The sequence below is a fragment of the Lissotriton helveticus genome, chromosome 2_1 (assembly GCF_964261635.1).
Source record: "Lissotriton helveticus chromosome 2_1, aLisHel1.1, whole genome shotgun sequence".
Taxonomy (NCBI): domain Eukaryota; kingdom Metazoa; phylum Chordata; class Amphibia; order Caudata; family Salamandridae; genus Lissotriton; species Lissotriton helveticus.
Window position 1 is genome coordinate 1552828074 of NC_136059.1, and position 19077 is coordinate 1552847150.

Consider the following 19077-nt stretch of genomic DNA (forward strand, 5'->3'; position numbering starts at 1 on the left):
GGGTTGAGGGTGAGTGAGGGTGAGGGGTTGAGGGTGAGGGGTTGAGGGTGAGTGAGGGTGAGGGGTTGAGGGTAAGTGAGGGTGAGGGTGAGTGAGGGTGAGGGGTTGAGGGTGGGTGAGGGTGAGTGAGGGTGAGGGGTTGAGGGTGAGTGAGGGTGAGTGAGGGTGAGGGTGAGTGAGGGTGAGGGTGAGTGAGGGTGAGGGGTTGAGGGTGAGTGAGGGTGAGGGGTTGAGGGTGAGGGGTTGAGGGTGAGGGGTTGAGGGTGAGGCATCCTGATTGTGATACAAAAAAACCATAGTGATGTACTAGTGAACGCCACGCACCTGAGTGCACAATGAAACCAGACTGATGTACTAGTGAGAATAATAGGACATGACGGGATGCTGGTAGCGGGCCACATTGAGTTAAGATGGCACTGACCCATGACCAGGTTTTAAGATGGCGGATGAGGGCCCCTTGTTCTGTTCTGCAGGGGTGACGAGTTTAAAACTCCCCACTTCCCTGTTGCTCCAAGAGAGACCTGGTTCACTAAATTCAAAATTGTACCACTATATTACGAGGAAGTTGACAAAAATAACACAAAGAAATATACAAACAGCGTCTTTCAGTGATATCACAGGACAGTCAGACGGCCTGACCTCTGACCCGCGCCCTCCCGGACACGTGGCTCTTGGCTTCACGTTCGTAGCCCGCGGCCGATAAAGAGTTAAAAAAAAAAATCAGAATATATATATATGGGCAACACATTGTGTCCAAATGGGTGCCAATGAGTTCCAGATGTGAGAAGCTGCGCTCCCAACCCCTGGCTGCTCCTAAATAAAGGAAAGTATTCCTGCAATTCAGCTGCAGCCGCCGCTGCCAAGAACAACTCCCAGATAGGGTGGGGAGAGTGTTAGGGAACACGGGGGGGCTGCAGAGACGCGTCTGTGAGTGGAGACAGAGAGAGAACGAGACAGCGGGCAGAATGAGAGTGGAGATAGGTAGAGCATTGGGGGGGGGCGAGGGGTGAGGTTAAAAAGCACGTGAGATGTGTGAACGCCTGAAGGGGCTAGGGTAGAAGGGTGTTCTGGGGATATCGGGGTTGGGGGCGGGGGAATCTCGCGGGTGCAAAGTTGAAACTGCATAGCTGTGTGTGTGCAGGGGGAGGCTGAAGTATGGAGTAAGGGTGAGGGGGGGGGGGGTGGGGGGTGTCAGATCCATGGGATAGCGGAGAAGGGAGCGTTAGAACAGGAGCAGAGAGGAAAAGGGGTGAGAAGCATTGCTGGTGAGAAGTTATGGGAAAACACAGGCGGGGAGGGAAGTGAATGGCAGGGCCCGAGAGTGCAGGAGGGGTCACACAAGTGTGAGAAACAAAGGAACGCAGCTAAAGCTAGAGGCGATCCTGTGTGTGAGAGGAGCGGGTTGTAGTGAATCGTTGACCAACGAGAAGCGGAAAGGAGAGAGAAAAGGAGAGAGAGAAACAGATGGTCGAGAGGAGAGAGAGAACCCGAAGGGAGATGAACTCTACACACAAGGGAGAAGCTTAAGAGAGAGAAATCATTGCAAGATTGGAGGAGGAGAGGGAAACAGGAGACGAGGGAACCTATAGCGGCGCCACTGGCATGCGCTGACATCAATTCTCTTTTTTTCCTCACCACTAGACATGGATCCAAATATCCCTCTTATCTCTTTGAGACTCCGATTACCTCTTCAAATTGTAAAACAGACGGAGGGCATTGCTGTGGGGAGGGAAGGAGAAATGCACACGGCGGGCAGGGGAGGGGGCGGAGCGGGGAGAGCGGCATGTGGGTGTGAAGAAGCCGGGGCCTTTGAAGTGAAGCTAAGCTTCACTTCAAAAGGTGTCGGAGGAATGCGGCTGAGGGAACAGACGGCGATTGCGGCTGAGGGAACTGATGTGCACGCGCTTTTAAGCTCAATGCACATGCGCATTGAGCTTAAAAGTCACGGGCACTGCAAGGAATCGCCACGATTCCTTGCTTGTTAGTTAAAGGTTGTTTAAGCCGCAATAGTCTCGCAAGCTCGATGCGCATGCGCATCGACAGGCGAGACCTAAAAATGGACGAAAAGATATAGGTCCGATCACGGCAACAGCGCCCCCCCCCTTTTCCTAAATAACACCATGCCGAAAATCCGCGTTCCTAAAACTACAAGGCACTCGGATATGATCATTTGCATACGAGGCAACTGCTTGGCTAAACCTTTATTGGCATGTTGCTTTTTAGGCTTGCATGAACCACCGCCTGACTAGGTGATACCATTCAAGCGCCTCCCTTTGGATGACAAGCCCCCATTTTTCCTAAGCGTAACGAACAACACATTCTTGTTTTTTCAGAATTACGTTACACCATTCGGTTCTTCCCCCCCCCCCGATGCTCGGTCATACTAGAGGTATACTCGGACATCAGGTACGATTGAAAGAATTCTATGACACCGTCATAAACGCTGATTCTCTATCATCGGTCTCAACATATGCTCTAAAAATGTCCTTCTTTCCAGAAAGCAGAAAGTCCAACTAATCTACAGTCAGCTAATTCGACTTTTACGTGACACCACCATGTTACAAATCGGTAAGAGATCATTATTGTTGGCAACAACAAGTCACTAAAGGAGATAATTTTTTGACAGCGGTTTTATTCATGTCATTCTTTGTGTTTATGTGTCCTTTGTTTTTAGAATTTGTTACACGCTCTCCTTGATTGATGAAATAACGTTATTGATCACTAGTGGATCTACAAAATAGGTAAGATGCACTTTGGCATGTTACGTTTAGGTGGTTCACTGTTTGATATTGGAAGTCAGTATTTCTACATCCAAATTAATTTCTTTTTCTTTTTCTTTTCCAGTTATCTGTGGTCCTGCGGGGAACCCCACGATTAAAAAGGGGTTCGAAATGCGTAGACCTCCCACGATTAAAAAGGGGTTTGAAATGCGTAGACCCTTTTGTTGTTTTGTTGTTTATCAAACAAATGCTTTGCATCGACAGATAAGGCTGGTTGTGCGTTGTTTAAATGCTTTTTTGAATTTATGATTCGAAATTTGGTGCACAGCCAAGTCTGAATATTGAACTTTTGCATTGTTTGGTTGTAGGCCCTCTTTGTCTAGTCAAATTTCCAAAATAAATTGTTCTGTTGCTTTAGGGGACCTTGAGTATGTGAGTGTGAATGTTGAGTAGGTTGATTGAGGATATGTGGTATGAAAGATGAAAGTGTTGGTTGAATGAATTGAGTTGTGATTGTTTTTGACCTTTCTCTTGTACATAGATGTTTTTTTTAGTATTTGTGGTGTCTATATTGTTCTAATTTCTTGTGAACATTTTTAGGTATGATTGGCGTTGCTTCTCTTGAAAGAGTGTTATTCAACAAATTGATTGATTTTGCAATTAAATAAAGATTATTGGTTAATCTGGATCCAGTTTGACTAGTAGCTTTTGTGTCCGGCAAAGCTATTTGAATAATGATCAGTACTGGCAATTCTGGTTGTTTTGTCATTTATGGGCTCAGCCTTACTGATTAGAGCCATACCCATTGTAGTTTTTGTTATGATTTGAATGGAGCAGCAGGTGCAGTGGCACAGAGGCCAACAGCTCTAGGAAACCCACTAAACACTGTTTATTGCTATGTTTTACAACTAAAGAAGCACTCACAAGTGCAGTTACCTTGCAGGCATTAGGGTTATGATTTGAATGGTGCAGCAGGTGTAGTGGTACAGTGGCCAAAAGCTCTGGGAAACCCACTGAACACCGAATATTGCTACATGTTACTACTAAACAAGCAGTCACAAGTGAGCACTATGGCATGATTGGAATGGTGCAGCAAGTGCAGTGGTACAGAGGCCAAAGGCTCTAGGAAACCCACTAATCACCTTTTATTGCTATATTTTACAACAAAAGAAGCTGTCACATGTGCCGTTACCTTGAAGGCACTAGGGCATTGATTTGAATGGTGCAGTGCCACAAGGACCAACATCTCTAGGAAACCAATTGAACAACGATTACTGCTATATTTTACTACTAAACAAGCAGTCACAAGTGCAGTTATCTTGCAGGCACTAGGTTCCATGATTTGAATGGTGCAGTGAAAGGCACAGGGGCCAAAAGCTCTAGGAAACCCACTGAACACTGATTGGTGCTACATTGTACTACTAAACAAGCAGTCACAAGTGCAGTTACCTTGCAGACACTAGGTGCCATGATTTGAATGGAAAAAGAACAATCGATGGACAGAATGCAGAACAATGTCATACATTCACCCCAGTACAGAGATCTGTAAAAAACGATGGACCTAAATCCATCGTTTTTTTGCTCACCATGCCATTCCAGTTTGGACTGAGCCATATGCAAATCAGTCTTGACCATGCGCCCAATGGGAATAGTCCAGCCTGAACTGCCAGGCCAGGTCCACCCTGGACTGGAAACAAGCATCCTAGGACTGGTTTCAGGCTTTCGGGACCCAGCCATATGCAAATCAGGGAGGACCTGGTTTGGCAGTTCGGTCTGGACTGTTCCCATGAGGCACAGGGACAAGGCTGGTTTTCATATGGCTGGGTCTAAACTGGGTGGCATGTTGAGCAAAAGAACGATGGATTTAACCCATATCTTTTGACTGGGGGTGGATGTATGATTCATTCAGCATTCCGTCCATCATTTGTTCGCATAGCACATGATTTGAATGAAGCAGCAGGTGCAGTGGCACAGGGGCCAAAAGCACTAGGAAACCCACTAAACACCGTTTATTTCTATATTTTACAACCAAAGAAGCAGGCACAAGTGCAGTTACCTTGGAGGCACTAGGGTTATGATTTGAATGGTGCAGCAGGTGTAGTGGTACAGTGGCCAAAAGCTCTGGGAAACCCACTGAACACCGAATATTGCTACATGTTACTACTAAACAAGCAGTCACAAGTGAGCACTATGGCATGTTTTGAATGGTGCAGCAAGTGCAGTGGGACAGGGGCCAAAAGCTCTAGGAAACCCACTAATCACCTTTTATTGGTATATTTTACAACTAAAGAAGCAGTCACATGTGCAGTTACCTTGAAGGCACTTGACTGGTGCATGGGCACAGGGGCCAAAAGCTCCAGGAGACCAACTGAACAACTTTTGCTGCTACATTTTACTACTAAACAAGCAGTCAGGAGTGCTTGAACCACTCCCCAATGATTCTGGCAATCAGGCTACCAGATTTCCTGCATAGTTACAAACCATGGTGCTTTCTTTTTGCCACTTTGACAGATGCTGTCTTCAGGGCAGATATTGCAACAGCCATTGAGGAATATTTGACACCAATGTATGCTTGGTCCCTCCTTCCTGACTGTCTGGGAAGCCTTCATGTATAAATAAGGGGTATATCCATTTCTAAACAAGCAAAAGTCTATAAGCCTATCCGGACTCAATTACACACAGTAGAAGCAGTGCTAGCCACTACCTACGTATCATGGTTACGAAACAAGCCACGATAAAGCTATGCTGGCTGCGATGGCTAGCCTACTGGCTTAATTTACAGAATAAGCTGACCGTGAGGTCACATATCTGGGTAAACATGCTCAGGCTCGTACTTACAGAGAGGGCGAGCTGCCAAGTAAAACATTTTCATGGATAATAAGAGAGGCCCCACCTAGGACAGTAGTGCAGGTTCTGCACTCACACACAGTGGTGCCCAAAACCGGTAAGGAGTCCATCGTTCAAAGTCTTTACTTCTGTTACATGGATTTAAACTCATACGAATTGCACCTTACCCACAATCAAATAGAAACTTTCCTTGATAATATCACTTTGGTATGGGTGGAGGGAGGAATGCAAGGCTATTTATTGGTCCTGACTTCTCTGAGTGAGATACATTTGACCATAAATAGCATTACCAGAGCCAAACCCTGAGTACTGATGGCCTAACAATTGGATTCTTTAAGGAATTCCAAGAAATCCTTGCTCCCTGACTACTGAAACCATTTAAAGAGTCTCTCTATACTGGCTCTTGCAATCCTACAACAATGGAGGCCCTGATATCCATAATTCTAAAACCGAGCAAGGACCCTAGAGGCACAGGCTCCTATAGGCCACTATCTCTATTATACGGCGATCACAACATTTTAGTTTGGGTGTTTGCCAAGAGACTAAACCCATTAATGACTAAATTAGTGATACTGGTTCAGTCTGTTTTTACTCCCGGTGGGGCTATATCCCAGTGGCGTAGCTAGAACTTGTGCAGTCTGTGGCATTGCCTGCCTTTGCCACCTGTGGCCACATCTGAGAGTAAGGGGGTGCTGGTGATCCCAGTGATGGCCGCTGGTAAGAGCACGGGATAGGCTACCGACCCCAAATCTCATGCTGTCTAGGGAGGATCGCCCCCTTGCTATGCCACTGCTACATCCAACAGCCTAGGCACGCTAATGATGTTGATCTATCGTATTAGACGGGAAGTCCAGGTGGTCTTTCTTGGTGGTTCTGATGCAGAGAAGGCCTTTGACTCCCTTGAGTGACATTTTTATTTGCTATCCTGAGCCAAATGGGCCTGGACCACTATTTTACAAGACTGGCAGAATTGCTATGCACTCACACAATGGCTAGGGTGTGAGTGAATGGTTACCTAGCTCCCACCCTCGAGGTGAGTAGAGGTACACAACTGTGCTGCTCCCTGTTGCCACTGCTGAGGCTATTGAGCTTCCTGCTTACCTACTATGTGGGCGGCAAGGCCAGAGGGGTCTAGAGTTTTTCATGTGTAGTCTCTTACTTTCTTTATATGGGGATGCTATACTTTTGTTTGTTAAAACCCAGATGAAAACCTTAGATCCATTCTACAAACATTGTTAATTTTGGCAATTTTGCAGGCTTGAGAATGAACTGAAAAAAACCCTGAAATGTTTCACCTCACAGGCAAAACCTGGAGAGTCACCCTGGTGTTCCCAATGACATTGAGAGAGGACTCAATACGATATTTGGGTAAACGTATTAACAGAAGTCAGGAGTCCATTCTGCAAGATAATTATAATCTTATTCTTAGCAAGCTCTTGACACAAGTGGAGAGTTGGATCTTAATACCCACTCCATAGTGGGCACAATAGCCCTGATAAAGATGTTGGTTCTTCCCAAGTCCCTATACCTCTTAAAAAATATTCCCATCTCCTCTGGTAGACGGATGTTCACTAATCTTCATACTTTATTTACCAGGCTCATATGGGGCAGTAGGACTCCATGGGAGACCTGGGAGAGGGTCATACGGTCACATGAACATGGTGGATTTGCTGTTCCTGATCCTAAAAGATACTTTTTGGCAGCAAAGGCAGATTATGCTATCTACTGGATTAACTCTCGTTGCCCCGCTACAAATATCCCAATCAAAAGAGACCAACTCAACTAGTGGCGCTGAACACCGTGCGGACTGTAATGGCGCCCAAACTAGGCAAATATATTGAGATGGTCCGATGTAGTCATTGAGCGTTATGTTCATTGGCTAGCTGTGCTGGCCTCCCCTTCGTCCACTTCTCTGAAATGCCCATTGCCACTAATTCTGCTTCCCCTCTTGCTAAAGACCAATCAGTGCAAATAACACTAAAGCAGCTGGGCCGCACTAAATTGGGACATTTATTGACATATGGTAGCTTTAACACAATAAAGCAGTTTCGACTACTGGTGAAGTTACAGCACTGGATCCCATTTCATACTTTTAGGTGCCTTGATGCCTTCGGGCTTAGTCACGCAATACAAGATTCCGTTCATTTCATTTCATTTCATCATGCAGCCTTGTTGCGGTGGAACAGTGTCCCTAAGGAACCCTAGGAGTTTCCGTCAGTGACACAGATGCATCTGTCACCTAAAACTAGAGACCTGGTGTTGAGGCTATATAGGCACTGCCCGACAACCCCCACCCCGGGTATACCTTCTGGTCGGAAATTGTCCTTGCGACTCAGGAAATAGCTACTACTCAATTCACCTGTGCACCATTTCCCGTGCTCCTGGCTTATGCTGTGAACATCTCCCAACCTAAGATGAACTTGGTGGCACTGCTACTGGTGTTCGCCCAGTGCCAGGGAGAGGATGTAGGGCCCCATTCCCAAATTCCGTAATTGGCACTAACATGCCACATTCTATAATGAGAGAGACAAGACCTATGAATCCTTACAAGCGCCGAAGGAAAGGCCAACAGACATCTGGGGTCCGTTGTGAGAATACATGGCGCAAATGTCGGGAGCTAGCAGGGACTTCCCTGCAACTACAGTAAGTACCGCACACCAACAGAATAGAGAGGAAGACTGTGATTTAGAGATGATTTTATACTTCCTCTGAGATACTGAGGGGTTATAAGAACTGCCATTTTGGGAAGGACGTGCCTCTATTGCTTGGCCAATATTTGCCAAAGTAATTTCTGCCTGTGTGATAGTGCTCCTAAGATGATTGTCAATCTATGTGCATATACCTTTTGTTGTATTCTCTTTTCATGTATAGGTACACCAAAAAGGTTTCATGGTGCTGTAACTGTGGAAACAAAATTATTTAGGCTTGACAGGAGTACATTTGAGAGCAACTCTAGGGTAAGAATCTACTCACTTTGTATTTTGGTCACTGTGTTATGTTATGTTACAGCATATTTATAAAGCGCCCATACACCAACAAGGTTTCATGGTGCTAGAAGAGCATGGAGGGAGAGGAGACTCGAAGACTTAAGTGTACGCCTGTCTGAAGAGGCAGGTTTTTAGGTCTGCGCCTAGAGTTACACTGCGCATCAGTGTTTGCGCAGCGAGAGTCCTTTTGACGGGGTTTCAGAAATGGACCCTGGAGATGAACACACTCGTGCGTGTTCATTTCCTATGGTCCTCCCTGTTTGGGCTTGGAGTGTGTGTTGTTTTGTAACGGAACACGCAATAGGCCATAGGCGGTCCCGCTGCTCCGCCCATAGCCTATTGGTGTCTGTTACGAGCACCAAAGCACATATGTTTTCAATTATCGTGCCCAGACACGGGTGCGATAATTGAAAACATATTGCTCGCAGTGGCGCACGTGCGCACCACTCGCGTGCGTGTTTTTTTTGTTTTCAATAGCGATCGCTTAAATGCCCCCAGGGCCCGCTGCGAGCCCGTGTGCGGCGAGCCCAATGCCACCTGGGCCCGCTGCACACTGGGCACGCGGAGGGCCCAACACTTAAATATTATTTTTTAAAATGCCCCCAGGGCCCGCCGCATGCCCGTGTGGCGGGCACGCGGCGGGCACAACACTTAAATAATAAAAAAAAGGCCCCCAGGTCCTGCCGCGTGCCCCGTGTGCGGCGGGCCCAATGCCACCTGGGCTGGCCGCACACTGGGCACGCGACGGGCCCAACACAACAATTTTTTTTTAATGCCCCCAGGGCCCGCCGCATGCCCCGTGTGCGGCGGGCCCAATGCCACCTGGGCCCGCCGCACACCGAGCTTGCGGCGGGCCCAACACTTCAATAATTAAAAAAAAAATGCCCCCAGGGCCCGTCGCATGCCCCGTGTGCGGCAGGCCCAATGCCACCTGGGCCAGACGCACAGCTGGCACGCGGCGGGGCCAACACTACAATACATTTTTTTTAAATGCCCCCAGGGCCCGCCGTGTGCCCCGTGTGCAGTGGGCCCAATGCCACCTGGGTCCGCCGCACACCGGGCACACGGCGGGCCCAACACTTAAATAATTATTTTTGTTTGTTGCAGTTTTATATAGCGTGGATTTAACCCAACGGTATCGCAGCGCTTTACGTAAGCACCAGTTACATTACACAAGGACACATTCATTTTGGATAGGCACAGGGAGATTGTGATTTGCCCAGAATCACAGGATATTGAGCCGAGGCTGGATTCTGGTTCCCCAGCTCTGTCCCTTACTCCAGTTCTTCTGCCCTCTGTGTTCGCCTCACTCTGTGCTTTCAATCACGCCTTGATTAAGCTCGCCAGTGCTGGATCACAGGTTTGGAGTCCTTGGTTGAAGCCCTCCGTAAGGTTGAGTCTGACATATCATCAAGGCACTGTTTTCAGTTCTGAAGTTTTCTTTAGCAAATCCTCAATACATGTGTTACTTCAGCTCATTTAATTAAAGCAAACCAAGACTGCAACTCCAAGAACGCACTAACAAGGAAGGACATGATGTAATCTGTCAATGGGATCCTCCCATGGTGAGTGTGTAATGATTCTAGGCAGCCACTGATGTTTCCAGTCCTTGTCGCAAACACTTTGTGCATGCTTATGAAACACAACCTTACCCTGCTACGACCACTCTTCATGAAAACTTCTTTTGCATTTGCAGCTTAATGCTGCAGTTCTTAACCTTGGGGCCCGTGGACCCTTGGGGATCCTTAACACCTACTCAGGGGGTATACAACTGTTTAGAAAATTGAGTAAGTTTAGCAGATTAATAAAGTATAAATACATAAAAAGCAAAACGTAACGCTCTGTAAATCTGACAGGCTTTGAAACTGGAGGTAAACATTTAGTTGATGTAATTAACTTGATTTGTGGAAGCAAAACAAGTACATAAAACATAATCTAGTGTGGGTGATTGGTGTCGGCTAACGAAGTACTTATATACACCAACAAAAAGAGAGAATGCATTAGGAGCAGAAAACTTGGTGGTGTGCTAAACTGTCTGGCATATCGCCGCCTCTTCAAAAATTAAAACAAAATAGTGGAAAACTCCAACCTTCCAATTAATTTTTTTTTTTTTTTGTAATTGTTTGTAAACTAGATAAAATGGCTTAACAAGAGTATTTATTTGATGTAAAGTTAAAAAAAGTACCCACTGCTTAGGAGGGGTCCCCTTCTTCCAACAGTGATTCGGTGGGGGGTCAACGGGAGGCAAAAAGTTAGAAACTGCTGGCTTCATGCATTTATATATTTTATGCAGCCTGATAACTAACTCTTAGAATGAATGAGCCTCTCAAATCATTAGAGGAGCTACAAGTAAAATGTTTAAGTTATGCACACTTTCCACAAAAGTCCCAGTGAACGATGTGCAGCTAGCTCCTCCACACTATTGTACCCGGAGGACAACACCCTGCTTTCCCATCCCCCACAGGTCAGGCGCGTGAGCTGCACTTCCCAAAGTCCCCAGGGCAAGCGTGCTCTTATCTGCCAGCTTAAAGGCAGCGTCTCTAACCCTAGAACATTGTTGTGCACATTGTTCTGCCTTGTTTCAAAGAAGTCGCTTTTCTGGAAAGACCAGCTCTGGAAAACTACAATTAGGGTTCCATCTATTTGCAATGACTATCTCGCGAAAATAAATATTTTGTAATTTCAACCCCAAAATCGAAGTCAAGTCACTAGGAAATGGTTGATCATTTCTGTAAGTAAAGTAGTCAGTCCTCACGTGCTCCATAATAACCTCTCCAGTTCACCCTAAACCTATCTATATTCATCACATACCCAGTCTACTTTTCACCCTGTTGCTCCTCCATGCTAGCTTCTTACTTCTTTTCTGCTCTGTTCATTCATCATTGACTGTCTTTCTCTATTGGTCAAGTACTCCCCATCGCATCCTTCACCATCTGTCATAAACGTATCCGGTCCCCCCATCCGTCCCAAGTCTCCCCTTATCACCTCATGCTTGTTTTTTTATCAGCCACAGACTCTGTACCTTTACTCTGCCCATATACCCCTCCATCACAAGGTCTCTATCTTGATTATTTGTGACAGCCTTCATCCACAGAAGAGAGATGGAGAGAAAGCATATTTTTAGGTCTCACCTGACCTAGCACATGCGCTGGTCTGGCGAGACATTTAGTGAGGGCTCAAAAAATGCTACCATGGCCAGCCTGGCCAGCCTAGAGCTACAGTGCATGTGCACGGGCGTGCACTTAGGAGCCAAGGCGCCAAATGGCATACCTCGTCATGCTCATTAAGCTCCTGAGATCACTTTCACCCGCGATCACTTTAGCTCCGCCTGTTTGATGTTCTCGTTCAAAGAACCACTCGTTCAAAGAACATAAAACATCAAACATCAAAGAACATGTTGCTGTGTTACTGCTTTGCCACACCCGTTTGACTTACAATGTGCTTTCTCTTTCCACAAACTCGAAGTTTGTGTTCCTTTATTTTGAGATGCTTTTAGTATTACTGTCATACACACAACCACACACACAACCACAGGCACAACCACACACAACACCACACACACACAACCACACACACAATCACACACACAACCACACATACAACCACACACACACACCCACACACATACACACACACGCAATCACACACAACTATACACACACACAGAACCACCTACACCCACACACACCCCCACACACACAACCCCACACAAACAACCACAACCACACACACAACCACAAACACATACACAACCACACATATAACCACACACACACAACCACACACACACAATCACACACACACACAACACACACACAACCACACACAACCACACAAACAACCACACACATACAACCACACACAACCCCACACCCACACACAACCACACACACTTAACCACACCCATACACACAACCAAACACACACACACAACCACAACCACACACACAACCACACCCACAAACACACATAACCACACACACACACAACCACACACACACAACCATACACAACCACACACACAACCACACACACACAAACACACACACACACAACCACAAACACATCCAACCACATACACAACCACACCCACACACACAACCACACACACGACAACCACACACACAACTACACACACAACCACACAACCACACATACAACCACACACACACACAACCACACACACAAAAACACACAACCACACACACAACCACACACACACACGCTCACACACACAACCACACACACACAACCACAACCACACACACAACCACAAGCACACACAACCACACACACAACCTCAACCACAAACACAATCACACACTCACAAGCACACACACACAAGCACACACACACACACAACCACACACACACAACCACACACACAACCTCAACCACAAACACAATCACACACTCACAACCACATACACACAACCACACACATAAATACAACCACACATACAACCACACACACAACCACACACACAACCGCAACCACACACACACCCGCAACCACACACACCCACACACAACCGCCACACACAACACCACACATACAACCACACACAACCACCCACACAACCACACACACACACAACCACACACACAACCACACACACACACAACCACACACACCACACACAACCACACACAACCACCCACACACACACAACCACACACACAAGACCATACACACACAACCACACACACAACCACACACACAACCACACACAACTACACACACAACCACACACACAACCACACACAACCACCCAACCATACACACAACCACACACAACCACACACACAACCACAAACAACCACATACAACCACAACTACACACACAACACACAACCACACACACACAACCACACACACAACCACACACAACCACACACACACAACCACACACACACACACAACCACACACACACACAGCCACACACACAAGCACACACAAGCACACACACAACCACACACACAACCACAAACATAACATACAACCACACACAACCACACACACAACCACACACACCACCACACACACAACCACAACCACAAACACAACTACACACACACAACCACAACCACACACAAAACCACACACACAACCAAACACACTACACACACAACCACACACACACAACCACACACAACCACACACACCACACAACCACACACACAACCACAACCACACACACAACCACACATACAACCACACACACACAACCACACCATCAGTGTATGTTTTCACCAGGCACAGACACCATCAGTCGTCAGTGCACGCTTTCACTGGGAACAAACACCACCAGCCGTCAGTGCACGCTCTCACTGGGCACAAACACTACTAGCCGTCAGTGCACGCTTTCACCCAGCAAACACACCATCAGACGTCAGTGCACGCTTTCACCAGGCACACACACACACCACCAGCCGTCAGTGCATGCTTTCACCAGGCACACACACACACCACCAGTCGTCAGTGCACGCTTTCACCAGGCACACACACCACCAGTCGTCAGTTCATGCTTTCAACAGGCACACACCACCAGCCGTCAGTGCACACTTTCACCAGGCACACACACCCCCAGCCGTCAGTGCACGCTTCCACCAGGCACACACACCACCAGCCGGCGGTGCACACTTCCACCAGGCACACACATCACTAGCCATCAGTGCACAATTTCTACAGGCACACACACCACCAGCCATCAGTGCACACATCAATTTTTAATGCATCCACAATTAACTATTGTAGCAATTGCAGTATGTAGCGCTTTACTTTTAAACATATTAATCTAAAGCGCAGCATGCCACCATTGCTACAAAAATAGACATTTTTTGGGCATACAATTTGTAGACTTTTGTTGCAATTGGTGTTGCAATATTTAGCAATGCCAATTAATGCGAGACCTATTGCATTGCAAATGCTTGTTTAACAAAGATCTAAAGCTCGTATAGGATGTTGTGGCTCTGATGTTAGGGGGAATGGAATTCCAGACCCCAGGAGCAAGCACTCCAAACCTAGTTCCACCTAGCCTCTTCTTGTTAAATGTAGGGACCTCCAACAAGTTTTGGCGCGCAGACCTTAGATTATGCTTTGGGATATAATTCCGGATTCTGGAGGACACAAATGTTGGCCTTTTACCGTATTGATATTTGAAAATGATACACCCTGTTTTGAAAAGGGTTCTCTGAGCCACAGGGAGCCAATGCAATTGTAACTGTCCATATTCTACTACCTTTGCTGTGCATGCTAGGAGTGACTAAGCCTGCTTTGCATTACACTGAACTCCACATTTATGTGCTGTATATTTGTTCCAGACCGCAAACCACTTGAAGGAGGGCCTGGGATATGAAAATGTTTCACACTTGCCCAAAACTGATAAGATGCTGAAGAAGGAGAGTGCAAAGGAACTTTGGATTAACTTTAAATGTGTTATCCAAACAACCACCAGCAGGAGCTGTTCTGTTATGGATCCACAGCTTCAGTTCACACAGGGCACCAGCAGCAGCTACGGCCATCAATTCAGGAAAAGGGTGTCCTGCCCACCCCTAACTGTGCCTTATTATGGCTCCTCAGAATCTATGGTGTGGTCAACTGATGCCACCCAGCCAAAGGGAAGCAAGAACAGGGTGGGGTCGAGATCAGACTTCTTCTTGCAAGCGATGCCAGAGGCAGGTCTATATTGGCCGCAGGTAGGAACTTCACCCCTCCTAGAACAACTGTGCGTTAGTTATGTGGGCAGCAATACAACTGCCCTACACAACCCTAAACGAAACAGTTCAAAAAACGAAAGGGGGGTGCAAATGCTTGGTTTTGGCAGCTGCATGTCAAAGGTACCCCTCAGATAATTGCTGTGGCAGAGTCCCAAATGCAATGAAGAGCAAACTGACTCTGGCCTGCGCTCCAAAATTCAAATAACATCTGTAACGTCAGGACAGAAAGTGCAAGCTCTTTCAATGTAAGGTGCTATTTTTGGTGTAACTCCACCTGCATAAATACAAGCAGTGACGGCAGTCGTATTAAATCTGCATACATTAAATGAAGAATTAGAAGACTTCAGCCCCAGTGCATACACAAGATCCATGGAAAGTCATTCGCAGAAACATAGTTGAGGTTTGACGTCAAACTTTGAAGAGACAGGAAATGAACACTCAAGAGAGGAGCCTTAAAGGGGAATTCTCGCACTACCTTCATGAAATATATTTCATTTTATTCATCATCCAGCCCTGACTTTGTCATTAACCTTCTAAAATCAGGGAAATATGCGAGAAGTGGCCAAGATGACCCTCAGTCAATCAAACGAGATTTTTTTTTTTCACTACTAAAAATATTGGTTTTACATACGCGCGACGCTTGTGGTTTGTGTGGAAATTGATGGATTTTCTAAACATAAATATGAAATAAAAACAAATAAAGGGAAATTTTAAATGACATACATGCAAGGTTTCAACTCATTTTTCAATTAAAGAAAGAAAACGTGAATTTGCATCCATGAAAAATTGTACTAAGATTGACGTCAATGCTGTTGGGTGACAAAGGGCCAACAATTCCGGTGCTTAATGTCTAAAAAAAAAAAAGTAAATAAAAAAAAAGTGCTGGGACTTGCTGAACACTAAAGCTTCCTATTCTTGTTTCGTTCCACCTAATGCTTTTTGTTTCCTCCACCTCTTTACCTCACTCTTGCAAGTTCTTTTCCATCCTTGTCTCTGTTTCCCTATCTTTCTCTTCTTCCTTCTTTTTCCCTTTTGTGCCATTTCTCTTTTGCTCGGGGTCAATGACTGATGATGAAAATAACTCTCGGTCAACAAAAATGAGTGCCTGTGCTCACCACTTGCAACCACAGACCCACAGTAAGCACTGCATCAGATCTGTTAATTTTATCCTTACTCCAGCTTTAACCACTTAGACCCACCTTGAAGGCTGGGAAGGAAGTTGGAAGATTGTGAAGGATCTGAGACACTAGGGGAGTGTTGACGGTAGGAACGCCACGGTTTGTCCACAGAGGTGAGTTAGGCAGAGCACAGAGTGTGTAATTTCTCTGACAGTCTAGGGTAGCCTCCAACCATGAGCTATGAACACCACAGTTTGGAAGCTAACCCCCAGATTAATCAAAGTCCCGTTTTGCGAGTCCTTAATAGCGATTTTTAAGGAAACGCTATTAAAGACTCGCAAAACTGGATGCATGTAGAAATCGCAATATTTTTTGCGATTTCTTCTGCTTCCTTATTTGGGATTCGGTAATTGCTAATCGCAAATAAGGAATGTCTTTCCCATTCATTCCTATGGGCCTCAAGGCCCATAGGAATGAATGGGGAGTCATTCCTTATTTGCGATTAGCAATTAGCGAATCGCAAATAAGGAAGCGATTTCAAGGGTGCCAGGGTGTCCAAAGGAAACCCTGTAGCACCCCTGAAATGGTAAGGTACTCCGGTGTTGCGCACACACATGTCCAAAGGACATGTGTGTGTGTAACATACAACTTAGAAAAATGCACTGAAGTGCATTTTTCTAAGTTTTCACTATTTACCACGTAGTTAGACTTCGCGATAAATAGCGGCCCCAGATTGCGATTTAGCAATTTTAAAATGGTTCATGAATTGCATTCAAGGAATCTCAAATTGAGATTCCTTAAATGCAATTATTTGCAATTTAGCGATTTCTAAAATTGCGATTTTTGCATTTGGGATGATGAATCCCAAATGCAAAAATAGCGCTCGCAATGGGCCAGATTCTCAGAATCTGGCCCTTTGCGAGCCGATTTCGGCTTGATGAATCTGGCTGTAAGACCAGTAACAGCAGTTCCATGTTTCTGAGCTGTGCTGTCTATAGTGCATGCACTAAATCACTGTTACCGTTCTAATGCAGGAACTGTAGACAGTACAGCTGCCTTTTGTGCTTGTGCCTTTGTGTGTACTTAAAGCTAGGTATAGAATTCCAGATCTCAGTTATGAATGGATACGGAAATTTGTGGCAGTGTGTAAATGTGGGTCTGGGTCGTCCATGGATAGGTGGATTTGGGTGGACATACTGATCAAGACCAGGAACAACTACTATTGAATGTATACACATCTGATGAACAGATTTGCCTTACCCATACACAGCAACAAACACAAACATTCTGGGTAGAGCAGAAGTTGGACCTTTTTTTTTTTACTTTTTAGGGTTAAGATTATATGTGTTCTTTGCTTCTGATCCAAACCAAATCTTTATTCAGCCCAATGCTCAGTCCCTGATCCTCCCCCTTCTCTTGAGTCTCTCACCCTCGCTTTCTCACATATGTTGTATCTCAGAGGTCTTTCTCTGTCTCTGTTACCATTGATCTCTCTCAATTGTGTGTCACTGGTATCTTTCATTCACCCTTGTGTCTCTGGGCTCTCTGTCTGCCATGTCCGTCTCACTCAGATCACGATCTCACCTAAGCGTATCATCAGAGATCTCTTTCTCCCTCACGTTGTGTATCTTTGGTCTAGCCCCTATCTCTGTGCCGCTAAATGCCATCTCACACTTGTCTAAATACAGACCTCTTGTTCTCTCTCTCGCTCACTCTTTAATTCTCTTTTTACCTCCTATTCTTTCTCGACCATCTATGTCTCAGACCCAGGAGATGTGGCAGAAAGGAGTTCTTGGAGCAGAGGACACACTGCCCATCTCTTCATCCTTCGACTCACACCACCTAATCTGCATTTCCTCTGTAGGGAGAGTGGCTATTGCAACACAAATGAGGCCAGATTCATTTGGTGGGTTTAGGATAGCAGTGAAGATCTGATCTGAATTATGACCACTCCATTGATGGACATGAGGTAATGAAGAAAACGGAAGAAGCTTCTGTGCTTCCCACTAAAACACAACAGATGAAGTACGAGTGTAGAGACTGGCCTGGTCTCAGGTGGAAGATAGAGCAGTTCTCTGAAGTATATGGTACTATGTTAAGAATTTTAAGAACCGCAATGCAGGCAAAATCCTGATTGCCAGCCACTGATTAGACTGTTTAATTTCAAATGGAAGGAGATCTGTGAGGATACAACGGATCTAATGACCTTAGTGAAGCAGACGAGCCCAGATAGGCATAAATGCTGAGTGTAGTCAGGAGTGAAGCAATGATGATGTTTGTACTTCTGTGGGACCACACCTTGGTTAAATCAAATCCTGTCAGGTTTGGTGATTAGCTGTGCTAGTGTTGATGAGCCCAGTTAGGTCACTTAGGTGTTCCACATATCTCTGAAACAGGAAAAGACATTAATAGTGTTGGGACAGAAAAGTCCTCTGAATGGTTGAAGAGGTGTACCCCTGCCCTGAGTGCCCAACTGTACTGATTTATTGTCATAGGTAAACACGGATCATGCATGTGTGCTACGACATAGGCCTATCTCACTAGTTGTGGTTTTGTTGGACTGGAAGGAGTGCCCAAAGTGATACCCTCATAGTGGTGGAAGGCTACCACCTTCACCAAGAGTTAAGCAGCACAAGCACCATGGTGGCAGCATACCATAGTGATCAGTAGTAGTGAACAGGTCA

General features: G+C 45.9%; 1 protein-coding gene and 1 long non-coding RNA gene across 2 annotated transcripts in view; one reads left to right on the top strand and one right to left on the bottom strand.

The window, feature by feature from the left end:
- CFAP299 (cilia and flagella associated protein 299) overlaps positions 1-19077 on the bottom strand; it is a 2020143-nt gene that overhangs the window by 1703727 nt on the left and 297339 nt on the right. The window lies entirely within an intron of this gene.
- Positions 2364-2744, top strand: LOC144819843 (uncharacterized). Its single transcript, XR_013607594.1, has 3 exons — positions 2364-2406; positions 2498-2568; positions 2675-2744. It is a non-coding gene; the product is annotated as an uncharacterized LOC144819843 (long non-coding RNA).